Source organism: Pollachius pollachius (genome assembly GCF_949987615.1).
Source record: "Pollachius pollachius genome assembly, chromosome: 2".
Classification (NCBI taxonomy): domain Eukaryota; kingdom Metazoa; phylum Chordata; class Actinopteri; order Gadiformes; family Gadidae; genus Pollachius; species Pollachius pollachius.
Genome location: NC_136935.1, coordinates 41,200,423 through 41,225,606, shown reverse-complemented (window position 1 = coordinate 41,225,606; position 25,184 = coordinate 41,200,423). Strand labels below are relative to the sequence as shown.

At 42.0% G+C, this 25,184-nt stretch overlaps 1 protein-coding gene across 1 annotated transcript in view; it reads left to right on the top strand.

Annotated features, from left to right (window-relative positions):
• The first annotated feature begins 61 nt into the window (after positions 1-61).
• fbxw7 (F-box and WD repeat domain containing 7) overlaps positions 62-25,184 on the top strand; it is an 83,662-nt gene continuing 58,539 nt past the window's right edge. Inside the window, exons 1-2 of the mRNA XM_079729314.1 lie at positions 62-510; positions 10,744-10,802. The gene's annotated coding sequence lies outside the window, so the exon portion shown is untranslated. The remainder of the gene's footprint in view (positions 511-10,743; positions 10,803-25,184) is intronic.

The following is a 25,184-nucleotide window of genomic DNA, read 5'->3' as shown; positions in this document are numbered from 1 at the left end:
TCGCGACACATTTACTAGTCGTTGGAAAGAAATCGGTCCAACTATCCCGGCAGTACTTGAAGAGGCGATGAAAGGCAAAGCACATTTTCAGTCTTGGATGTAGCCTCCTCTCACAGTCGGATGTAGATCACTGTTACTGAAGGAATTTAGTGAACTCGTAGATCTGGCCAGTCGTCAGCGTGACAGACCCACTGCTGTCGCCGTGTTTCGCTAGCTGGCTCACGCAAATATTGGTTGCTATCGTTAAATGCATTGTACTAACGACAGGGGATAGCCAACCGGCTAGCTAATTGGCTTCTCCGTTTTAGCATGTTAGCAATGCTAGCGCTAGCTACCTTCGGTTAGCCACAGAGTTGTTGTGTTGGTGGGAAACCAGATTGGAAAAAAGCGGAGATAGCATCGCAGGCTTTAGCATTGGACACAGCAGGACTCGGAAGATTATCATTTACAATTGGAGTGAAAAATAGACGCATGCAAACGAGTTTGTTTCTTCGTTTCCACGTTTCCAAGGTAAGCAAAATAAACCACAAATCACCTGAACGCAAAATCCGAACTACAATGCACTAATATCGGACGGATCGTGGGCCGAGTGTAGCATCAGTTAGCTTTAGCCAGCGGGCTACACTGTTCTAAAGCCTGTGGACAAGCTAAGATAGTCTATAAAGTGAACTTATCATTAGTTCTCAAGACCGTACGTTCTTATTCTAGCAAAGGTCAACGTATGTCGATATAAAATACATTACTTAAAACACTTAGTACATTTAGTTTATTTATGTTTTACTCCACAACACATTGTGGAGGAACTTGGTACCCTGACTTTTCATCTGCTGGGAAGACCGGACTGAGTTATACACAAACGGTTTAATATGTTATAGTAGTGGATCTAATCAATTCGAAAGGTATAGTATAGATAGCCCACGTACGCATGGATAACATGTGTAACATGCATTTAGATATAGAGGCATGCTACTTAAAACTGGCGTGGGAAGCATGACTTGTAATGCTGTGATGTATTTATCCTCGTTACTTTGAGGAATGGGGTTAACTTTTTCCATAACTATCTTTAAACGACGCTGATCAACAATCATATTAAATTTAAAAGGTAATTTAGAGATGTACACAGTCATTGCGTTAATGTTTTTGTTGGTTGGCGCTTGGATTAAACTCATGACAGCTAAATATTCATTTACAACAATGTCATTGTTTCGAGGGTGAGTTTAGTTATTTGCGTGTCTGTGTCAGACTCTAATCGGGTATACTTTTGGCATTGTGTGCGCTGGAGAAGGGTTGTCTCTCCTGACACATCCACCTGCTGAGGTAGAAAATCCGCGTTAAACCGGCAATATAAACTCGAGTATAGTTGATCAGACATGGCGGTAACGTTAACTGGGCTAATCAATTACGAACATTTTTTAGAAATCAAATCATAATGCCGTAGGACAATGTGTATCATTCATATTTTACTTTGCTAGATGCACAGATACCCCACGTGCATCGGGTAAAAGCCAACACTTGCTGAAGTGAGAGAGTGTGCAGTTAGGCAATAATCCTTCCATTGTCTTTCACTTTGGAGTACATCATCTACAAAACTAGATGCATGGTTTTTGCAAGTTGGATATGAACAGTACAGCTCAAAACAATTAAAAATGGTGTCTTAATGTTGACATTACAACGAATGGTCATTAACTATGCTTACAATTGTAATCAGGGAAGCTTATACCTGGGCTATTATTGAAAGCTGTTTGCTTATTTAAAGTTTCACCTTTCCCTTTCGATTCTTGGAGTTGTAGCTCTGTTAACAGGAGGTAAATGATTGGTAATACTAGATTTTGATGAAGGAATAGCTTCAGTGACCACAACACATGGCTCAGTGCAAGGCCTTTGGTTAAAGTGTTGAAGAAAAATGTAATGGGCTACATTGCATCTTTGCTTGAAGTGACTGTATTGACATTTCTTCCACGTTTTTTGTTTAAATTTAGTTTTGAATAGGTCTACAATTTCAATATGAGAGATTGGAGGTAGCACCTCTTCCGATAGTTCTTACATGGCCCATAAATGTGACTGGTGTAGCACTGGTTTGGACTGATGTCCACATCGTTCCTTTCCCTTATCAACTGCGCTGCAGCCTGGCCTTTCACACAATAAATCATATACGTTCCCTGGTTCGAACATGTGTTCTCTTTCTACTCACTTCACTGCCCTATACCTCCATGTGCTTCTGTCTTTTCTCTTCATGGAAGTCTTGATTTTGTTATAGCAAAGCATTTTGCACAGTGAATAGATTAATTGCTTGTATAGTAAATGTAATGGGCACACAGGTGTTTTATATTACTCATGGGACCAAGTTAAGTTTCTCTTACTAATTGAAATGCATATTATGAAGAAGAATCCAGCACCAGAACATAAGGCATGCATTTACTTTGAATTGTCACTGGCCCCCACTAAGTTGTTGGTGTGTAGGATAAGAGTGAGGAGTGTGTAAATAATTCAAGGCAGTACCACACAGTGCTGGATTGGGTCATGAGCAAAGGGAAGGAATCTCAAAGGCATTCAGCTTTGATGCTAGCAAAATCTACTTTTAGAATGTAGTCTTTACCTGCCAGAGTGGAAAAATGTAATGGCCAAGTAATTGTTTATTTTTTAAATTCGTAGCTTATTCTTGTGGCATGATTTTAACAAAATGACAATTGGTATTTCCATCCCAGCCCACTGCTTTTGTCATGATTCTAGTATATGTGGGGTACCCTCGGCACTTGAAGACGCTACTTCCCAGCACTTTAAAGTTGATCTACGAGCTTCCACCACCACTGACCCGCTTTGTGATCAGAGATGAGTGTGCTTGAATGTGCTGGTGCTCTTAACTCTGACCCCCTCATTCTCTTTTTCCATGTCTTGCCCAAACACAATTGTATCTATCCCTGCCACCCCCTCCAACCCATCCCCCAAACCGATTCCCTCTCAAAAGCCCACCAAAAATTTTCAAGTGGTAGTCTTGCTGTAGGATGAAGCCCCTTTTTTTATTTTTATTTTTTTAAAGGAAGCCCTCTCCCAGTCGTGGTTCTATTGACATGGTAACTCATTGTGCGTGTGTGGGCTTCTCCCAGGCTAGTCCGTGACCTCCTCTCATACCATTCATTCCTACATCAAGACCTGGATAATGTGCCTCTATTACTAGATTTGTAACCCTCATCATCAATGTACCTCATAGTCAGCACAACTTTAAAACCAACACAAATAATCATGTTTCTATTTTTTATTTTTGTGTTAAAGCAGCAACTGGTCAAGGCATTGAGCTATTGGAAATGTATGGGGATAATATATTTATGCGATGCAGCATGTCCAAACCTATTCCAAACTGTAGAATGTGCTCTAAATGTGCACTTCAAATTGCACAATATACAAACTTTGATAGTCCTCTAAACTAATTGCATTCAACAAACAATTGAATGAAATTCCATGCACATCCCCCTTTTTTGAATGAACACATCAACTTTTAACATACAAAATGTGACCGTGCAGTAAAAACCGATATGATTGGTGCCTCTCTGCCTTGAAAGGGACAAATTCAACTCCTTTTTTGAGCACTGAATTATTTACTTGAAGCAGGGATGGCGTCAGAGCTCCCTGTAGGAATGCTTTGAGCAAGGCACACAGGGAGTTTCACAGAGCCACATTCTTAAGCAGGGCAACCCCAGAGCATTCATTGATCCAAGTATGTTTTTCTGTCTGCATTGAACAGTCAAATGAGAAATTGCCAAAGGGTCAGGTGTTTATCCTTTAGGTATTTACCTAAAGCATTAATGATTTACAAAATAATGGTGTTGGGATACATCTATTATTATGATATGTATACTCCTAAAGGTTTTAAATCAACCGCTGTAAATGTATTATTTATACCCTCTCACTCTTCTATAAAAAAATGAATTACATGAACGTATTTGAACAATGTTACAAGCCGTTGACTCTTTTTATTAAATCAGTGTTTTTTTTAAAGCTCTACTACAGGTGGCTGTGTGCAGGGGGACCGGGGCCAGCTGGCAGCTCGATCAAAATGCCTTAAGGTGTATTAAAGAGGGTAATCCTTCACAGACAGCGCTGCAGTTGACGAAAGCGAGCGAAGCCAAGCAAATCTCTGTCCAATACCTTCCTGCTGCCATCTCATCTCGCCACCTTCTATGTGGTTAACAGGGTCTATTCTGTGTGACCACATTTCCTCTCCTCCCAACACCGCGTGCTCGTCTGCCTTCCAGATGACACTACACAAAAGACAAGGCCGTCTTTTACACGTGCCTGTTTTTTCTTCTCTTGTCCAAAGGCTGTTGTGAAGGTCTACTCTTTATGGTAGCGTCACCTGAGACGTGGTACTGTGTAGAAATGGTATCTCCTCTATTGTCAAGGTATTGAGCAAGGCAATAACAATAAATGTAACACATGGGGGGACTTTTTGGTAGCTTGATGCTAGTGCCGTTAAAACAAGCCCTCTGTTGTCGACTTTGAAGGCGTCTGGCTCTCGGTCTGTTGCTCAGCGCGTCAAAGGCCATGTGTACCACCCAGTACGAGTAAGCTCTCACCCGGTTTTTGGTATACGACTAGGTTCACAGCCTTGTCCAATATCGTAGGCATGTTTTTGAAGTAACATCCTTTTTTATAAATAATAAAAACTCCCCCACCTTCTCCACTTCCTCTTGATTCTTAAGGAGCTTCCTCACAATTCCACTGCCATGCTGTAGCCTATGTTGGCTCTGCAAAGTCACTCTTTAACTTGTTTGTTGTGCATTTCTAACTGAATCGTGAGTGCTAGAAGTTACATTTTTGAAGGTTTCCATGGTAGCAGTTCAATGTCCCTCCTTGCTCCTGTTAGCCTCCTGTACCTCCAGGTTTATTCAGTTTCAAAAACATATTTATCTTTCTAAACGTTTTTATTTCATGAACTTTCTTCGGAAGTCCATCTATGTAGAGTAGAATTCTTAACTTTAAAATAATATTATAAATGCTACTGATTGAACAGGAAGGAAAAAAGATGAATAGGATCGCCTTAATACCTGGGGTCCCCACTGAAAACTTGGTTCTGAGGGCTGGAAAGTGCTTTGAGCGATGCATCTGACCCCATTGCACTTATAAGTCACCCAACGACACTATAGATGTCAATGGGAAGGAAGAAATCTCTCATTATCGAGCCCAGCAGAGCATAGCCGTTTGATACGTTTCTGACTGGTTAAGTGTTGCTCCGGATGTCTTTTTCTTAACAAATGTGTGAAGGGAAGTAGCAGAAGCCAGCAGTCCTTCTTTCTATATTGGTGTATCACAATTACTGTTAATGTTTTTGTGGTTGCAACATTGTTGTTGTAATGGTTAGGTTGGTTGTAAAGTTATGATTTTTTGTTGTGATTAGGCTGCCTTCCTTTGCAATCAAAAAAAATGTAAGTGCTGTAGAGGACTGTTTGGACTCTATTGTATATTCATAAAGATGTTTACCATTAACTGCAGTTTGCCGTTAGTACTATAAAATAGTCTCATCAGAAACCGAACTGGCTTGTTAAATTCAGATTAGATTTAAAAGGTGAATTTGATAATTTATGTTATTGAAAAGGGTGTGAAAACTGTCTAAACTTGGAGGAAGAGTGGTTTGTAAGTGCAGTTGCAAGGGAAAGGGGGGTACATTCCAGAATTGATTGATGAATTGTCTTTCCCTGTCTTTGTCTGTTCTGCTTCGTAGTTTACAACTACTCCACACACTCTCCCCACTTGAGGATACGCTCTCCTAACGCTAAAGCCTGAAAAATGAAATGAAAAATGAAAGTGTGTGGATTTTACTGGAGCTGTCAAGTTCTGATCAGATGGTCGATTGGTCGATATGCACTTGTGGACCAAATTCTCATTGGTTGGACAATTGCTGGCGTTACTTTCACAAGGAAAAAAACACTTCCATTATTTGCAGGGTATTGTATTTTTGAGTGATAGGCTATATTGGGTTCGAAATAACCTTATTTATGAATGCAAATTATAGTCAGGGTTACTTTCCGTTATAATAATTGCATGGTTTAATAGACCATAATACGTATAAGTCAGGAGGTCATAACACCCCGGTTTTCCCCACTTTGAACTTGTCCAACTTAAGGATGACTGCTGGTCTACTAATACTGAATATGTTATCTAGTGAACATTTACTCGGCTACAAACTATTTGACAGTCAAATGTGTCTTCCATCGGGACCCATTATATTAAACCCATAAGATAATCTAGAATCTAAGTTTCCGACCTGTCGTCTGTCTTCTACATTCCCTGCGCGGTGCTCCGTAGCTCGTCTGGTTGTGACCCGCTATTACTTTGAAGCTCCACTATAACAGAGTCAGACTCGGACCATGGGTGGATGTGAAACCCACTTATTTCCTACAAACTGCACTGGCGTGATATTTAGGCTACCAGGTAGAGAACACTGTGATACAGATACTTTTATCCCCCCCATCAACAAATTGGTCTGAAATCAGTTATTGGTAATCAATAAATATTGGGCTTTTCCATTGTTATCACCCTCTCCTTGGTTAATGCAGAAGTGATTCAAGTGGAACTCATTAAGCTCAACAAGCCCACAAGCTCCCATCTGACCCTTTTTGAGTTGCTGCGTTGTATATAATGCTTCATGATGAGAGTGACCTGCATTGTTTATTCTAAGTCATTTGGCAAGTTTCCAACATTTGTTGAAAAATGCAATATGAAAATGCTACACCAATTGTGGGAGGCCCATTAACGCATTATCCACAGATAAACACTTAAGAAATAAGAAATAAATAAATTCAACTCGGTTGAGTCTCTTGCAGAATACAATGGGCTCATCTCTGTCTCAATATTGTGCGTTGATGTCTTGGCTCTCATTTAACCTGCCATGTCATGTTTATTGTTAATCAAGTGTTTACCTGCCTTGGTATGTTCAGCCTCTTAAAACCTCCAAGCCTCCACACCTACTGAATATAACCCTATCTTGGTTAGGTTATTGTAAGTTAACACACCTAGAGACCCCAGCGCTCTGACTAGCTCTAGGTTATAAGTTCAAAGGTGCTTATTGTGAGACTGGGTAATGTGAAAAAGTTTGGTGTTTTTTTTCTGGAGTAAATCCAAGTTAACTGCTGAGGATCACTTTTAATGGTTAAAGGATTTTGCCGGTTTGCTATGACCCCAGGTTAATTCTTGACATTGGTTACGTCTAGTTGTAAATCATCCGCAAACCTGGTTTTGTTAGGTATTTTCTCCAATGAAGCCCATAAACAAACAAATCCACAAGTTTAGATCCTGTGTTTACCCGCCACTACGTGTGCTTACAGACCTGGAGAGACGCGAGAGGAGCTCAGTTACCGGTAGGAAAGTTAAATGTCCTGGTCACAAGCCGTGAATTTTGGATGGAAATGTCTTGTTCTATATGTAAATACAACCGCAGAGTACGTCATTTTGATTCAGTAAATGCTGCATTCAAATCAGTAAAATTTGTTGTGGCTCTCTTACATGGCTCTCTAGTGAGTCTTATGATTTGGGTAGGAATTCTCATTCACATTGGCACGGCCAGTATTTTCACTAGGACGTCGGTCTACTAAATTGGTGTATAATGGAATGGGTGAGAGACAGTTTGCCGGTAGGAATGAATTTCCTAAAACATTTAGTCAGATCTTAAACCCCTTACCTCTGCAGCCGGCTTGCTAGGCATTGCTGAGCAGAGCTGTCAGCAACTGGTTGAACCATTTTGGACTTTTATATTTAGACTATTTATTTAGTCCCGTCTAATCCATATGCCAGCTGTCCAATTTAAAAGGCATTTAGTTGCACTGCAAAGGCATTACCAGGCTAACTCAATGTAATCGCAAGCTACCGTGGCCCTGTCCATCTGCCCCGTTATAGCCTCATAGGCCCTGGGCAAGTGTCCTGCCTCGGTGTATGGGGCAAGAGTTTAGGGACCCAGGTTTGTAGAAGATATATATATTCACTCACTCACTCTTTTTACTGCTTGGATTATTAATCAAGATGAATAACTCCTAATGTTGGCTCATATTTTTAAAGGAAGTCTACTAAATGTCAATTTAAACCATTATTTCATGGGTTGATTGTGTAGCTCCATGTACCAAGTGGTAGAGGAGGAAATCCCAACACGTTACCCAGATGATCCTAGATACATTTTATAAACCTGAATTTCACATCCTTTGAATAGATTATTCTTGCATCCACACAATTGTGTAAGGGACATTTTGTTACAAATGATTGCACAATCTTTCAGATATTTCTCACAGAACACAATAGGAACCATTAGTTAGCCTGTGGCCAAAATCTGCTGCATTATTCTGTGTGGGCTTTTTTTTTATATTGGACATACAGGGAGAGCTGCCTCCAATTGTAAGGATAGAACTGTACCACCTCCTCGATTGCCTCACACAAAGCCCTCTGGGAGATGGAGTTCTATTCCTAGAAGCCTCTGGGTTACCATTTGACACAGAAATCAAAATATTTCCTCCTTCTTGTATTGGGAACATGTAACACTGAGTTCTTCGATATAAAATGCAAGCCTGCTGTTGTTGGTGTATGAGGCAAGTAGTCCACTTCAACCAAAGATGTTGATGGTAGTCTTTTCCGGGGAACTGGGGAAACATGTTGGATCACTGTTGCTGTTTCATTGCTATCTTTAGTCAGGATTGACCGAACTTTGATAGGCTTCAGTTATTGGAGAGCACAGGTTAATGGAGGTTTTCACAACAAAGAAAATCCTTATGCTATTAAGCGCAAAATTAGCAAACGGCCTTCTGCTTTACGTCAAGATGTCTCTCAACAAAAGATTGTGCCCTCGGTTTTGCACAGGATTTCCTAACAGCAAAAAAGCTTTAGTCTGCACAGCATTGCTCCTCACTATACCTCCCCCTTAACTGACCAAGCCAAACAGTATTTCTATTTTCACTTTATAATCCAAATAATGGTCCAACTGCTCCTCAGGTTCTCATTTCCAAATCATGCGTGGTCCCTAAGCAACCAAGGTGTCTACATCCCCCCACCCCCCCTTCCCCAATCAATTTTTTTTTTTAAAGTATCATCCCAACCCTGCTGGACTTCTCTGTGAAATTTCGGCGGGTTACTCTACACATGTAAACCCAAATATAAGCCTATTTATTCAGACACTTCTGAAAACCCAGGATTGGCCGTTTGGTGTGTTCTCGCAGCTGCCCCTAGTCTGCATCGTGTCCAAAGCGTTGAATGAACCTGCTGACCTCTGATCAGCATTTGCTCTATATTGGGATCACTTGTTCAGCAGTTTGGTTGTTGATTTGGTGGTTATTTTACTGCTATATGTTGTGAATGTTGGCTCTCTGCGTCTATTCTAACGTTTTCCTATTTACAGCATGTATGCTTCAAGCAATGACTTCACTTATGGCTCACAGGCAAGACTTTATCATTATGCTCAATGCCTCTTTGACGCCAGTTGAAGCTTATACAACAAAAGGACCTTTTCTCTTTCCGTCTTTCCCCTCAGAGACCTGGACTCAAATGTGTTTCTTCACAGCTGGCTAGTTTATATATGTTTTTCTTCGCTGGTCATGTCTTAGCACTCCCTCTGTCTGGGTACTCAAACATCCACCAGCTGCCTTCTGCTACTATATTACATAACGAACAGCGAGTATTTAGCAACTTTTGCAACCCTTGTGCTTGATTTGCAAATAAAGTCCATATGCCTCAGAGTCATAAAGCCCAAAATGAGTTCTTCCCCTGTGTCCACCACCCCCCCAGTCTCACGGTTATCCCATGTCCACCAGCTGGGCTGCTTGTCTCTGCATCCTTACTCACTCCTCAGGATCGCTGTGTCCTCATCCAGGGCTGTTGTCCAAACACCATCCGACTGCAATTCATTATTTTTTATTAACACAAACAAGCTGTTTTTGAATGAACCTTTATACATATTTACTGAAAAACCAACATTCGACAACTCAATGCACGTTGCCTCACTCATTGTGCAAATATCTGTTCACTGTCTGGCATTGTTTTGTACAATCTCTTGATGCCTTCAGTGCCAGGCCTTAATGATTTCGTCAGGCACTTTCTACCTGGGTCACATTATCTGCCACATTCTTTTCATGCTTACCATGTTGAACATGTGGGAGTAGTTAGAAGGGCCTTGGGGGCCTCGGAGTGGGGCCCACAGAGCTTGAGATCGTCTTCTTGATTGTGAGTTTTCATGACTTTCCACATTTCAATGTGTTTCAGTAAAGTCTTCTTTAATAAAACCATGTTGGTGAATGTTAACATTGAGTTGGTAATGTTGCACACATTTGTATTTATTTATAAAGTCACATCTACATGCAGTAGGATCATGGTTACAAATGTAGATTGTTTAATTAATAACGCAGTAATGTATTAAAAGGGGGTAGCACAAAGGATGTGATGTACCTCACTGGTTCACATGCACACCACATCGTTTACTTTTCAGTGTGATCACGGACCAGTGTTCAGGATTGGCACGTTGGTTGGAGAGTGGATGTACGGTCTCTCTGGGGTTCATTTTGGAGGACCTGCGCTCTGATCTCGGATTTCTGGCCTCCCTTCACTTCGCCCCTCTCCCCCTCCTCCCTTCTCCTACTGTCTGCTTGATGCCATGTTTATTATGTGATGAACTCTCTGATTGCTTAACACGTGTACCAACAGCTTCTTACACTTTCCTTTTCTTTCGTCTCTCTCTCCATTCTTCTCTCCCCCTCCCTCTTTTTTTACTACACACAGACAGTTCCAGCCCTCTTGGTAGGGACCGGCCTGGAGGGGACTCAAACACAGACACAATCGTAAGTAAAGATTTCTATTTTACTCCATTTAATCCTCAACAATATGGGAAGGGTCATAGAGGGGTGTTATGCGTACTGCATATGCTCAAAATGCGCGACTGTCAGGTTTGTGTGATGGATGAGTAATCTCATAGTGGTTTTCAGTCCCTTATTCCTCTTGTCTTGGGGGTCAATTTCAAGGTTGAAGTTTGTAATTGAAATCTTGGCACCGTACTTATTATTTAATTTTTTTTAAAGAGTAATTGTCGCCAGTATATGTCCAGTAGACTAGTATAGTTCCAATTTCACAATCACCCTTTTTTATATCCATATTGTTGTGAGGAAGATTTAAACAAATTAATTTCAATACACTCTTGCAAATCACAGAGCCAATAGAGTCAATAGATCTAGACAAAGAAAATGTAGCATTGTACATCTGTGGATCATGTGTCCTGACTGTTGGTGAAACCAAACCCCTCTTTACGGATGTGAACTCCCTGTGTCACCCTTTACAATGAGGGATTATGGATCTTGAAGGATGTATGGAGGGACCCACCCTTGATCTCATTGTTGTCAACATCTTTATGCAGGATGTGCACTTTCACACTTTTCCTCCGGTAACAAAGAAACCTGCCACACTAGAGAGAAACAAGAAGTTCATAAACTCCATTGTCTGTGCTTTCATTTTTTCAGGAATGTTTCATACAGGAAGTTCAGAGCAATTAGCAAGTGTGCGTACATGGAAGTGCATATGAATGCAGTTTGTTGACGTATCGTCATTGGGCTACCAGCCAGACCTTTTTTAATAGATATAGTTGTTGGTTCAATAAAGTTTATTTATTAGATCCTTTTTTAACAATAAATGGTACGCTATCACGCTATCGTGTCATCCTTGGCACGATTAGCTGGTTGTTTGTAGCATATTTCCTCAAAGACAAAAGGAGTGAGTTTAAATTATTCATTGTTTGCACGTGTGGGGCAAATTAAAGGTAAAGTGATAGCAGCGCCCAGCATTGCTCACTCCTGCATTTTATAGTGTGTCCTAGCACTCGGATGTCAACGTGTTAACATTCCCTACCTCTAAAACTACTACTCTGGTGTCTGAGACAGGATAAAGGTCTTGGGGAAATGTTATCTTGTCTGAATAATTTATATTATTGGTTTGGTATTCACCGCTATCCCAAAACGCATTTGTCCTTTAATTTCCATATCACAATATGTAACGTCTTGCGTCAATGGATAGGTAACATATGGGAAAGAAGTTTTCTTAGTTTAACCATTATTGTAATCAAGAGTTTAAATAAGATGAATGCTCTTGTTTGGTTTTAATCAAGCCTAGGCTACTAAACGGTGTAGAACAGGTTTGCAGCTGCCATTGTCCGCTAAATTCCTGCTAGTATCCGAGGAAATGCTGGCAACCCAAACACTCCGCAGCAAGCCAAAGGAGTCTCACTAAAAAGGTGCTTAAGGCAGCCATAACTTCTGTGAAGGATAAAGAAATGCTTCTTGTATAACATTTCTTGTATTTTGCAGTCAATCAATTGAATTGGTGTGATATTGATGACCACTAGTGTGGGGATAACTATCTTTTGATGATTTATTATCTGGTTTACTGTTTGAGAGAACACTGACCAAATCAAGTAGGTATAAATGTTTGCATACTTCCCAATGCTAACATAGATCGTTACTCAATCATAAAAAAAATTAGATATTTTCCAATGGAATACACATTTCAATAAAGTATACTTGAAATACATTTTTGGAAAGTGCCTACAGCTTGAAACAATGGAGGTGTACTGAGATTTGGGGATGTGCCATTCCCTAACCAGGACGCTAACTTTTACTCACTCATTCTAAATAATTCAGAGCTTCCATTTGCAGACTCTAGAGAATGTGGATTACACATGGATAATAAAAAACGACCAGGTACTGCGAAGTACTCTCGTGGGTACAGTACGAAATAGTCAAGTCATTTTCAGTATGCCCATTTGATAATATAAAATCCCCAAATACTCAATGAATTCGGTCAAAGGTTCAACATGATGTAATGTTAGTTTAACATGCAAATCGAATGAACCAGACAGCTTGGCCTATATGGAGGCCAATGGAAATGCCCCATCCCAATGAGGGAAACATTTTATCTGGCAAGCCAAAAAATCACACCAAAATTTGTAATATATTTAAGGTTTGACATAACCCTTTCGGATATAACACATGTCATATTTTTGTGGGCCTGACCCGCCTCCGTTTAAAACCTTGTCCAATGTTTAAAAAAACTAATGTAAAATGAACGGAGATTTTAGGAATATTATATTATGTTTGGATAAGAAAGTAAAGAATCGGATATGCAACGTCAAAAAGAATAAATCAGCACGGATATAATTTTGTTTTAATTAAACCCAAATATATTAAATTTCACTCAAACGAATTAAAAACTATTTACTGTAGGCTATTGAACGAAATATGCTACACGGTGTGTGTGTGTGTGTGTGTGTGTGTGTGTGTATGTTGTCATCAGTTAAAAGACACACCTTTTGTGTGTTGCCCTGTTTTAATGGAGACACCAAGCCCACTTTGAACAGACTTGAGCCGGGCCAGTATACTATATATGGGGGGAAAAGCCATGAATGGAAGTTGCTAGCTCATTAACATACTCCCTCCATTTTAATCTCTACACCACTGACTTGGTGTTCTAATCGTTTGACAGCAGACGGGACTCCTGACTGCTGAAGATGGTGTCAGAAGATTGCCCTAGAATAGAGCCAGTGACACACATGAAACAAACATCACTTTGTCAGGCTCAACTGAAGTGTTGGAAACTTGTCTGGTAGCTCCTTGAATAATGTAGAAAGAAAGAAGAAGTGGAGGACAGACTTCTTAGAGATAAATCCACAAGTCAGTTGGCAAGGTATTGCGGACAGCATCTCAATCATTTCTATTTTCAGTACAAAAAGAAAAGGAACTGTTGTGGTTAAATGTCATCTGTACCCTGCATGGAATTATCAATGGTGTTGATTACACATGTAACCTGTTTTCATCAACAAGTGTTAATTTAGTATGCATAACCATAGCGCATAGTTGTTTTTTTTTTAGGTTTAAATTAAATCTTGTTTTGCCTTTTTTGCCCCACAGCCTAAGAATGTGGTTGGTAGCTCTTCGTAGAATTTTTCTTCTTTGGTCAATTTTTAGCTTCTGACCTCTAAGAACAGCTATTTTGGTAATTTCACAGCAATTACCTGTGAAACGATGCTTGCAGAACTACACTCAGACTATCGGCCTGATGTCAATTGGTAGTTAATGATTCAGAAATATGTGTAATTATAGCTTGTGTGCAGCAGAAGCTTTGTTGCAGAGAAAGGAGGTTGTTTACTTGTTTACGACTGGAAGTATGTCAATCTCTGAAGTCATTCATTCTTCGGAAACTCTCTTAAAAAAAATAAACCAGCAGGATTTCCCAAACACATTCGGCTCTTGCGTCCCCTCCTTCCCTGTGTCACGCCGACAGGATGTAGTAACTTCAGTGTGCCACTCCTTGCTTTCCCTACCCTCATGGCATAAATAATGTTACGGATCTTCAAATCTCTTAAATTACTCACGCCGAGTTTTGCAACACCTTTTCCTTTTTGATTTATTTTAAAATGTAACTGTTCATAACTAACGTGGATCACGAGTTGATTCAAGCATAAGCCATTTATGCAATTTCTTCTATTTTTAGGCCCAACAGTGGGAAATAATCATTTCCTGCTCTGTCTTGTAATGACTTTTGTATTCATATTGTTTGGTCCATTGCCCACTAGAGTGCACTCTACTCGGGTAAACCCTCTTCAGCAGGCCTAATCAGGAGCCAGCCTGCACACTTGTTGTTTATTATTCAAATGATACTCAAATAATCAGTTTTTCCGTTTAGGGGTGTAACGGTACACAAAAGTCACGGTTCGGTACGTACCTTGGTTTTGAAGTCACGGTACAGAACGTACGGTTCATAGTTAAGGGGAACATTTAAAATAACTGCTTCTTTGTCAACAACAGAATGGCCGTAGATCATTAGCAATGAAAACAACAATAGACTCTTATGGCATTTGCCCGTTCTGAATTCCCAGACAGGGGTTGCTGAAGTAGTGTCGTCAGCTAGGTCGTTTTTTTTTTTCACAGCAACGGTGATAGTAACACCTGGATGGTTCCTTTTCAAATGGGTGTGCATGTTTTTAGTGCTGTACTTAGACACAGAGAGCCCTCTCTGTAGATGGAGAGCCTGTCGGAGACCCTCTCCCTAGCTTACGTGCGCATCCAATATTTTGTATTATCCGTCGACGCAACGGAGACGGCAAGGGCTGTGATCGGTCCTCTAACAAAATAATTTCCGGAATCACTTCTCCGGTTTGACTTTACACCTTTTTACTTTGTACATTGTTTACTTTGCACATTAAGGACCAATGAAACACCAAATAAGATTTGAAAAGCTTTAGAAGTTTATTTACAACACTACTTGCATGGTTTGTAGTCAACATATAAGATCGATCGGGCGGCGGATTGTATTGCGTATCCGACATCCTGACGGAGAACTGCGAATGCTAAACAAGTCTTTACATTCGCCATATTAATGCTATGTACGCCACATTTACGAACCGTGATCCAGCTATGTAACCACCCAGAAGTGCCTGAACCGTGACGGTTCGGTACAAATTTGTGTATCGTTACACCCCTAGTTCCGTGACAGATCATTTGCATTGTTAGGCATGCGTCTTCACAGTATTCTGCCGGTGTTGGTTAAATTTGGAAATATTTGTTTGACCATAACAAAATCGCATTTAGTTTTGTTATTCCAGACACCAAATCATAGCATGATATACAGAGAGCGTATGGTGCACAATGCATATACTCACATCCACAATATATTTATATCGGTTAAGTGCAGAAAATAATGCCCAGTAGAATTGTTTTATATTTGAAATATTTAATTTGGCATGGATGTAAAGCATGCATATAGGGGTAAAGATGGAATAAAAGTGAGTGAATTATATTTTAGTTAGCTTTTTTTGTATGCGTTATGCACTCAAGACTTTGCATAGATTTGCAAACACTCCTATACATTTCAACTGCTGCTCAAGTCAATCCATCCAGAAACTTTTGCTCTCAGTTGTGGACCAGAAAAGCTACAAGAGACATCTGTCACAACTATATGATACACACGAGATAAAATGGTGCTTATCGGTCGATGAGGTCCGTTTTCTCCGGTTTTTAGATCAATAATGCTGTCCCTTGAACCTTTAGGACCTTCTATGACCTTGTATAAAGACACCAGGAGCGGAATGTTTCAATTTATCTGCACGGTTAGATGTGCGACACATTGACCCACTTTCTTTCTTGTTGCCGACAGGATCTGTCGGGTTTAAGCAATGAAGCCCAAAGAAGTGTTGGTGCATAAATCTTATATGAGCACAGTTGTAATACATTTCAGATCACGTTTTAGGGGGTTGAAGTGCAGCAAACCAAATCAAATCGCAGGCCACAGTACAAGGAGTACAACACAGAATTATTGATGTTTTATTGTACAGATGAGCTGAGCCCATAGTCACAAGACTTGTTTTCACTAGCTGACTGTTTTAACCTAATGATGCAAGCTGGAAGGAGATAACTGCATGGGAAACTTGTCAAACTGTGACACTGCATAATGTGTGTTGGGACTATTATCATATAAAGGTTTGCCCTTGGAATTTGAATGCAAGTTCAGTGTGTTAAAGGAGACATATTATGGTGTTTTCCCAACAAGTAAACATAGTATATGAGTTCCAGAAAACATGTTTTTGAAGCAGTTTGCTGGAAATAGCTTTTAGGAAAAAAAATCTTGCCTACCGCTATTCCCCTCTGTTTCAGTCCCTTCATAATGCGCTGTTTCTGGTGTCTGCAGCTTTAATGCAACTGAGCTGCTGCCCATTGACCAATGAGCTGTCAGACTGAACCACAGCATGGAGGAGAAGGGATTGTTGCCGTTTGCGGACTCCTGGAGCTCTATATCTATATAATATAGTATAATAATAATAATATTATGTATGGGTATTTATATAATATATCTATATCACGGCCAAAAGCTATGTGCACCTCGGATGATATTATGAATCATAAAGACTGCGTCTGATGTTTCTGGTACTTCCACAACAAGTAAAGACCCGTAGTGGGGGTTATCTCGGCCATGGTTGAGAAGAATTGGGGGAAAGGAACTTTGGCCTCGACTCTCTGAAGTCCATGAACCGCGACATGGAGGAGAAAGAGATTGTACTCCGGGAGCTGAGCAGCCGGACGGCCGCCGTGCTCCCCGCGCCGGAGCTGCCGGACTGCCGCCGGAGCTTTGGCGGCAGTCCGGCCGCCGTCGAAGCCGTCCGGCTACCGCGGCAGTCAGGCAGCTCCGGCGGTTTACTCCGGGAGCTGAACTGCCACCGAAGCTTCCCGGGTGCTCCGGCGGGTGTCCTCCGGGAGCTGAAAAGTCTGGCGAACGGTAGCTCGGCGGCAGTCCGGCAGCTCAGCTCCGGGAGTACAGTCCCTTTCTCCTCCGTGCCTCCTCCTCCTCCTCCTCCAATGTGTCGCACAGCCCAGGTGGGGGGAGCTCGGCGGCAGTTCGGCAGAGAAAGGGATTGTACTCCCGGAGCTGAGCTGCCGCCGAGTTCCCCCCCGCCGGAGCTGCTCGTCCGCTGGTCCACAAGATCTTAGCTATGCTCTGATTGGAGGGGAGTGGGGAAGTGGAAGGTAATATTCAACTGTGCCACCTTCCTACGTAGGAGGGGGCATCGAAACTGACTCGCTCGTTTGGCAACTGTAGGCGGGGTACTGTAGGCGGGGAAATGCATATCTCGCTCAAAAAATCATGTACAGCCTTTTTTTCAAAGTTTGTATGCGTGTGGGAGCACCAGAGACCCAAAACAACACCCCAAATCCCAGGAAAAGTGTTTTTTCATAATATGTCCCCTTTAAGAGGCGATTCCTTTTAAATTGTGCTCAGTAAAAACGTTACAATATGCAACAGGATAGATAGAAATATATTGCCATGATGGTGAGTTGCCAATACCAGTGAAATTCAGTTTCCCAGTCCCAGGTTTAATACTAGGGTTTAGCCTGGATATTCGATAGTTCATTCATGGTGTTCATGGTCCATTTTTAATAGGCTGTCTATAGCCTTTTTCCTTTTAAAAACACCTGTTGGGTTAGACAAAACCATTTAAATTGAGTGGAACTAATGTTCCTTGTCAATGGCTGAGTAGAGCAGTATTGAGTGCAGCGCATTGTCTGGTGTAATTTGTAAACGAAAAGACCACATAAATGCCCAACTAGAATCAATGTGAAAGTGCAGTTTTGGTTAATTCAACACCGCACGAGCTGCCTGCAGTCTGCTGACAATGTTTCAAGGTCCATCATAATGGACATATTTTTGTTAAGAGTTTTGCCTTGCACACAGTGTCAAAGACTTTTACTGTAAGTATGCCTACTTTTGATAGATGGCTAGTTTTCATGCAACGTAAAGACTGCCATATAATTGAGTGGTTAGAAGCGGTAATTGTTAGTGGCTAGGAGCTTTCTCTAAAGAAAGGTGAGACTTGGAAGTAAACATCTTGAGCATCGGCACATACAAGCCCCAGCCTTTTGAGCTAACCCAAGAAAATACTTCTCCCCTTATTGTTGGCCTTTTCTAGCAACACAATGAAACAGTAATTGTATGGTGTTGGAGGCCAGTGTATTTCAGATTGCAGGAGATTGATAACTTGGCCTGCACCCGGGCACACACAATGGATGCTATGAGGAGGGAGGCGGGGTGTTGTCTGCGGTCCAAACATTCAGTTTAATCTTTTCCCTGGTTTCAGAGGCACTTTATTGCCACGTGAATTGTTTCCCCAAACACCGGCCTTTAAATAGACCTTTACTTGGTCTAATAACCACTTCTTAACATGCAGATAGATGGTTGTTGGCAGTAATAATTGTAACAATAGTTTTTTCTCCTCTAATGTAGGTATTTTTAAACGTGGCTGTGCGGTCTTAATGGTTATGTACGTTACGTGCATGTGGTATTGGTTTTGTGAACAGAAATTGAGATGAAACGCATTCAATCAGCCAGAAATTTAGTTCACGGTATACTAAACCTCTGTAGCGCTTTTATCCCATAAGCAACAGATACAACCACATTACTTCAATGAAACATCTGCCAACCACCGGTTTATAAGTCTGTTACTGGATTAGTGACAAGATAATGCCCCCACATTCGGTCTAAACTTCCTGTTCCAGTTTATTCACTTCCAAGTTGTTGGGTTTAATGAATTGGTTCACTGGATTTAGTTAAGAAACTGCAAATAACTTTGAAGTGGTAAGGGATTACTTGTGCAAGGGGCTGTTTTAACTGTTTGAAACTTGGTTCACTATGGTTCGTCCAAACCTTTAAGCTAAACTCAATAGCATTTGTCGCCAGGCTTGTATGGCCAGTAGCTTTCACCCCTACTTACACATTCTGAGGATCAATATGGAACGAGAATGCTGACGGGCAATATTCATCAATAATTAACAGGATGCCTTTCCACCACACTGTCCTCTAATGCCTCGATCATAGCAAAGGAAGAGGAAAGGAGAAGAAATAATGAATAGAATGATTTTAAGGGATATATATATGGCCACTACCAGATATGCATAAATATGCTGCTGTTATACTTTTGCAAAGTGGACATGAATATAATTAAAAATTATTCCCTGCATTAATCATCACCCTATATATTGGCGGATGGATCAGTGTTGACCTGGATCTATGCGTGCTTAAAAAAAAGAAAACGAAGAGAGAAAGCATGATCTACTTTCCCAGTGCTTCAGAGTATGTACGTTTGGTACCACACAGGGTTCGCACACACTCACCGATAACACTGTGTTCTTTGGATGTGAATCACTGTCGAGTGTCTACCTATTGCGCTGCTGCAAATGCCTCAGCTTACACAATGATGTGCACAGCAGTATGCAGGTGCCTAGCGGGGGGTGGGGGGGTCGGTCGGCGGCACTAGACTGCTCATTATAATTGCTCCCTCGGTCGTGTTCTACGCTGAGACCATCGCAGGCAGTTGCAGGAAGCAGCCTCTCACTGAAATATAGATGGGGGCTGTATAGTCGCGGCACACTTATGTCCTCATCGTGACTCTCACCTGAAGCAGAGGCTAACGGATCTCTGCTTCCCCAAGTGCATGCTTCAGTGATCCCCCACACGTCAAGATGAATACAGAGCAGGCCGGTCGAGCTACAGCTAGAGATGTGGACGGCTGCTCTCTGCCTGGAAAGCTCAGTCGATTGTTTAGTATGGTCAGGTTTGAACTATTGAAGATGATATAGCTGTGAATGACCAGATTCCAACAAGTTCGCTAATTCCGAATTCATCATTGTGCACTGGGTTAGCATTTACTTTAGCCGCTGCTTTTGACTTGCAAAGTTACAGTAGCCTAGATACTGACATGTGAGGGGAATACTTTGGATTACTTTTCAAAGATGTCCAATATGCTGTGATAGTCGCTTATCCGAACAATTGTAGATTGCATGTACAGGAGCAAGGCTACTGTAACTCTGCATGCCAACGGAACTAACCCAGCAAACTCCCCTTCTGGACTGACAATAATGAATTTGGTATTAGGCTGAATGCGGGTAAGACATGCACTAATCTAAAGATATCGCTTGGCATTCGTTTTAATTGCACAAATTGCAGACAAGCGCAAATATATCTTGCCGGCTTCCTTTTTCGCTTTCCTAAGAAAAAAATCCTTTTACCTTTCATGTAATGGTTAGGTATTATCTATTTTAGTGTAGCAGCTTAATATCGCTGCCCTTCTGTCTTGTAAATAAAAACAAACGACATGGATAAACCCCACACAATGAAGTGACTGAAATTATTGTCCTTTTGGCCCATTCTCCCATTTTCAATTAGCAGGCTAATCAAACATTAAACAATTGGAGGACCATGAATGCATCCCCCTCCGCTGGAGCAATGACGTATGCTGAGGACCAAATGAAAAGGGTGGGAGGGTAGTCATGGGTAATGGGCTGAAAAAGGAAGCATTGTTATCGCAAATGCTGGAATTAGCCCAAAGCAAAATCATTAATTAATGGTAATCTGGTTGTTCAACATTGCCGCTTTTGTTGCGGTCCTCAGGCCGTTGTCAGGTTTTCCTCGGTGTGCAGGGCTGAGTCTTATCACCGTAATAACCATGTATGAGCTGCCAGACATTCAATAACCGTACGTCCCTGTGCTCCTCACCCGCACCCTAGAGCCCAAAAACAAACTTTATTGACATTGGCAACAAATACCATTTTTGTATAACTAATAATTTGTATTTGTATAACTAATAATATGGAATCACATTTTAAAACGATACATGGCTGGCTTCTAACACTAAAAATAAGCACACATTAAATACAGGTTAAATTAAATGGGTGGAGTTTTTCCCCGTCACCCTGCCAGTTTATTTAGTCTAAGCAAGGTTGCTAAAATGTCCTATAATATTCTCCCCACCTCTTTGTGGATCGATGAAACTCCTGATTGCCACCCAGGGGGAGCAGGTTTCTGCCCGTGTGCCAGAGCCCGTGGGTTAGTCGGTCGGAGGTTTCCCCTGCCGTTGCAACCGTCTCGACGGAGGGACTGGCAGCCTCCACCACACGGAGAGGAGAGATACAGTGGCTGGCTGGAGACGGAGCATCTGTGGGTGCTGCATCCAGAGATATCACTAGCAGCGCTCAGAGCAGAATCCCTGGCGGACGAGAGGGGAGGAGCTGTTCAGGCAGGAGGCGGGATGCTATACCGAACGCTATACAGTAGTGTATAGCCGAGTGACAAGGGAGAGAGAGAGAGTTGGAAGTAGCCGGCAAAGGAACGATGCGCAAGGCGACTCTGATTTGCGGATTAAAGTGCAGTCTGTGTTGTGGGACTTGAATGAAAACAAGACCCCAGGAAGCCCGCTGGCTTAAAGAAATAGAAAAAGAACCTGTGGATTTCCGTCAGCAACCTGAGTCGGTAGTGGTGGGCGGGGGCCGGGGTGGTTGGTGGCAGCGTTGGCTAGCACCAGGAAGCAGCCTGGGTTTCCATCGCTTCTTTCCTCTATTCCTCCCCTCCCTGGAGCACCGGGCCACTAATGAGTGAGTCAATGTGTGGCTGTGGCTGCAGCTTCATCTCCTCACTGATGAAGAGGCTGAGTCGTACCGCGTGCTGCTCAGACCTCCTCTCCTGCAGCCACACTTCAGAGCAGCTGCACAGACTGGCCACTGACCGTCCACGCCTAGCCCAGGTAACCCATATCGCCTGCTCGCCCCAGATTAGGCAAACCCAACGTTCTTGGGTGTTACGATAACTGGTGCCACGAATGGTCCCGCCATGTTGACCGTTTCTTTTGTTGTGTGTGGCGTGCAGAGTTGGATAAAGGGGCCTGCCATTAAAAGAGGTTTTGTCGTAAACGGCAACATCTTACATGCTTTCTAGGGGAGCTGCCGTCTGAGCACTGATGCAGTAATTGATCCTTTAATGGAACCAGGGTTTTTAATGGGCAGTCACGCTGCCTTGACAACAGCCTAGACCGGCATTCAGAAGGAAAAGTCATTCAAACGCTTGGCTTCTCTATGCTTGTGATTAACACAGATTACTGCAAGCTCCTCAGCCAGACAAAATGCTCTTTTAATGGATCAGATTATTGTACATGTGTGTATGTGCTTGTGATTGTGTGAGGTTGATGGCTGTGTTTCTATGTGTGGCTGCCTGTCTGGGCCTGTTCTCAATTGTGTGAAGCTTTCCTTTCATCAGTCAGCCTGAGTTGAATCAGTTTTATTGCCCCTAATGCATGACTGCCTCAGAGGTTGATTGACGTTGATTTCAGACGCCTGTTCTCAGGGCCAACTCTCTATCACGATTTTCTGCTGTTGAGATAGTTATAATATATCTGAAGGATTTGTCTTTATGTACCTGAAGTAGCTATCATGGGGATGTCGAGATGTCTCATGGGAAATTTACATTGAAAGGTGATGACTTTAGATGTGCAATGTTCAATCATCAACTAAGGCAATCTTCAGGTAAATGTAAAGCAGGGTTTAACCCCTTATTGTTTGTAATAGTCTGTGTGGATTGGGCCTTAATGGAAACATTGGGCTTGGCTTGTGGGGAGAAGCACTTCCTTCGGTCAAGCAACTGGGGAGTTAAGGTTTCACAATGTTCCGCTGAGACTCCATAGGGCACTAGCTGAAAATAGACTCATCGATTAATAGCTTCTGTTGAGAAATGTAGACGCTTGGATACTTGTAGCCATTAGGCCTTTTATTTATAGCGGCACTTGTCAAATGAGCCCCCTGCGTCATTCTATTCAATGCTTTTGTTTGTTAGTGGATGGCAGGATGAATATCATCATATTTGTATTTTTCAATTTAACATGAATGTTTCCAGTCGTGTTTTGATTTTTTTGTGTGCCTCTTTTTATTTAAAGGAACCGAAACAGCTAAACCTTTTTTCTTTCCTGTTGCCGGTGAAAGTAAATACTGTCACATTGGCAAAAAAACATTAAGAGGAAAGCAATAGTTACATGAAATGTATTTACCTCAGCTTTCATTTCTTGTAATACAGTTAAGAGCCTTCACATAAATATGAAGGCTCGCCAGCACCAAGGATCACTTGACAACTCAGGTAACCCGTGTTTCCGTGAGACTAAGCACGCAAACCGTCTTGTATACACCTGTCGGAAAGAGCTGGAGTGAGAAAAAGGATTTGTTCTTGCATACTATTATGAGGTGTAAATACACCCTTGAGCGAATGAATAGTTTCACTTCACAGAGCCCAACAGTATGGGCTTTAAGTGTGTGTGTGTGTGTGTGTGTGTGTGTGTGTGTTCCTCATTCACCTCAGCTTGGGATTGGACTGTGTCTTGAGTGCCAGTTTGGTCTACAACATTGACTCAAGACCCAAACCATGTGTATCAGCAGCTGCACCCGGTACGGTCACTCTGCTGCCAGATAGCTTGGCACTAACTAAAACAGCTAGTCCATTAATGCCATGCTAATTATCCCCGGGTAAAAGACAGGAAAACCTGCATGCTCTAAGGTTTCAGCCGACGGGCATTGGATCAATAGACCTTCTATCTTGTAGACGAGCACACTAGTTACTTAATTCCCGGGTTTGCTTTGTTTTTGCTTCATGTTGAGGCCTAAATGATTTTGTGTCATATCTTTTATACTAATGTGGTGCGTGGGAGGTTGTTAGGAGGACGGTGCCATTTTTCCCGCTGACAAAAGCAACTCGGATGCTCTTTTTGCCTGCCTCAACCCTATTAGTTGACTAATAGCTGTGGGTTTGGGGAGAACCTTCCCTCCTCCAGCTTCTCTCCTCTACTTCCTCCCCTCCATCTCCTCTCCCTCATGCTCCTGAGTCGTGTTATCTCTTGGAGAGAGCAAAAATCTCCCCTGCCCTCCACACCTTCTCTGAGCCTCAATTCGTTCCTGACCTCTGAACAGCTCTCTACAGTAACCGCTTATATAAAGTGTGTGTGTGTGTGTGTGTGTGTGTGTGTGTGTGTGTAACCTTATATTAACACACCATGCTATTTTCTTATTCAGTTGTGGAAATGGGAATAAAGCAGTCAGCGTGATGTGGATTGTGAGATATGCCGTTGAAATCCGTGGGTTATTAAATCTTATTAGATTACAGTCGGAGGAAAAAGGGTAAAAACACACTGATCTGTTTTGTCTTGTTATTGCATAGCTGACTTGAATGAATTGCCCACTGGCTATCTTTTTAGTATTTTAAAGGGATAATATTACTGCATTGTGGTGCTTTCATGAGATGGAAATTACTTTTTCTTACCACCAATGTGACCAGCATCCCCCCCTTTATTTATATTTTTTGTGCTTTCACCTTCCTCTTCCTCTGTACACTACACATGGCTGTTTGACAATAAAGACACACTTCACTCCTGTGTGTATGAAACCAATTACAAAAAATAACCTTTTTCCACCGGTAAATGGCAGGACCCAATCTGAAGCTATTCATAGCCTTTCCTCTGCCAAGCTCACAATACCAGGCGAGCCCTCCGCAGGGGCTCCTGTGCAATCTGAGATAGGGCTAATGCTCCCCAGCAAAGTGACGCTACCACAGAGGCAGGAGGAGACAAGGCCGCGCACACAGGGCTGGAGACACCGCCAGCTCAAGGTCAAAGCCCCTTCACCAAGGAGTCGTCGATATTCATAGTTGTCGAAGGAAGTGGGAGGAAATGCTTATACCCTGAATAAAATATTACAGATTGCGGGAAATTATTGGTTTGGGATTGTCATGTCCCAACTGGTCCAGGTTCTCATGGGCCTGTTTTTAACTGGTGACGTTGTTTCCCTGTGGAAAGAAATGATGACACTGGCAGGCTGTACAAATGG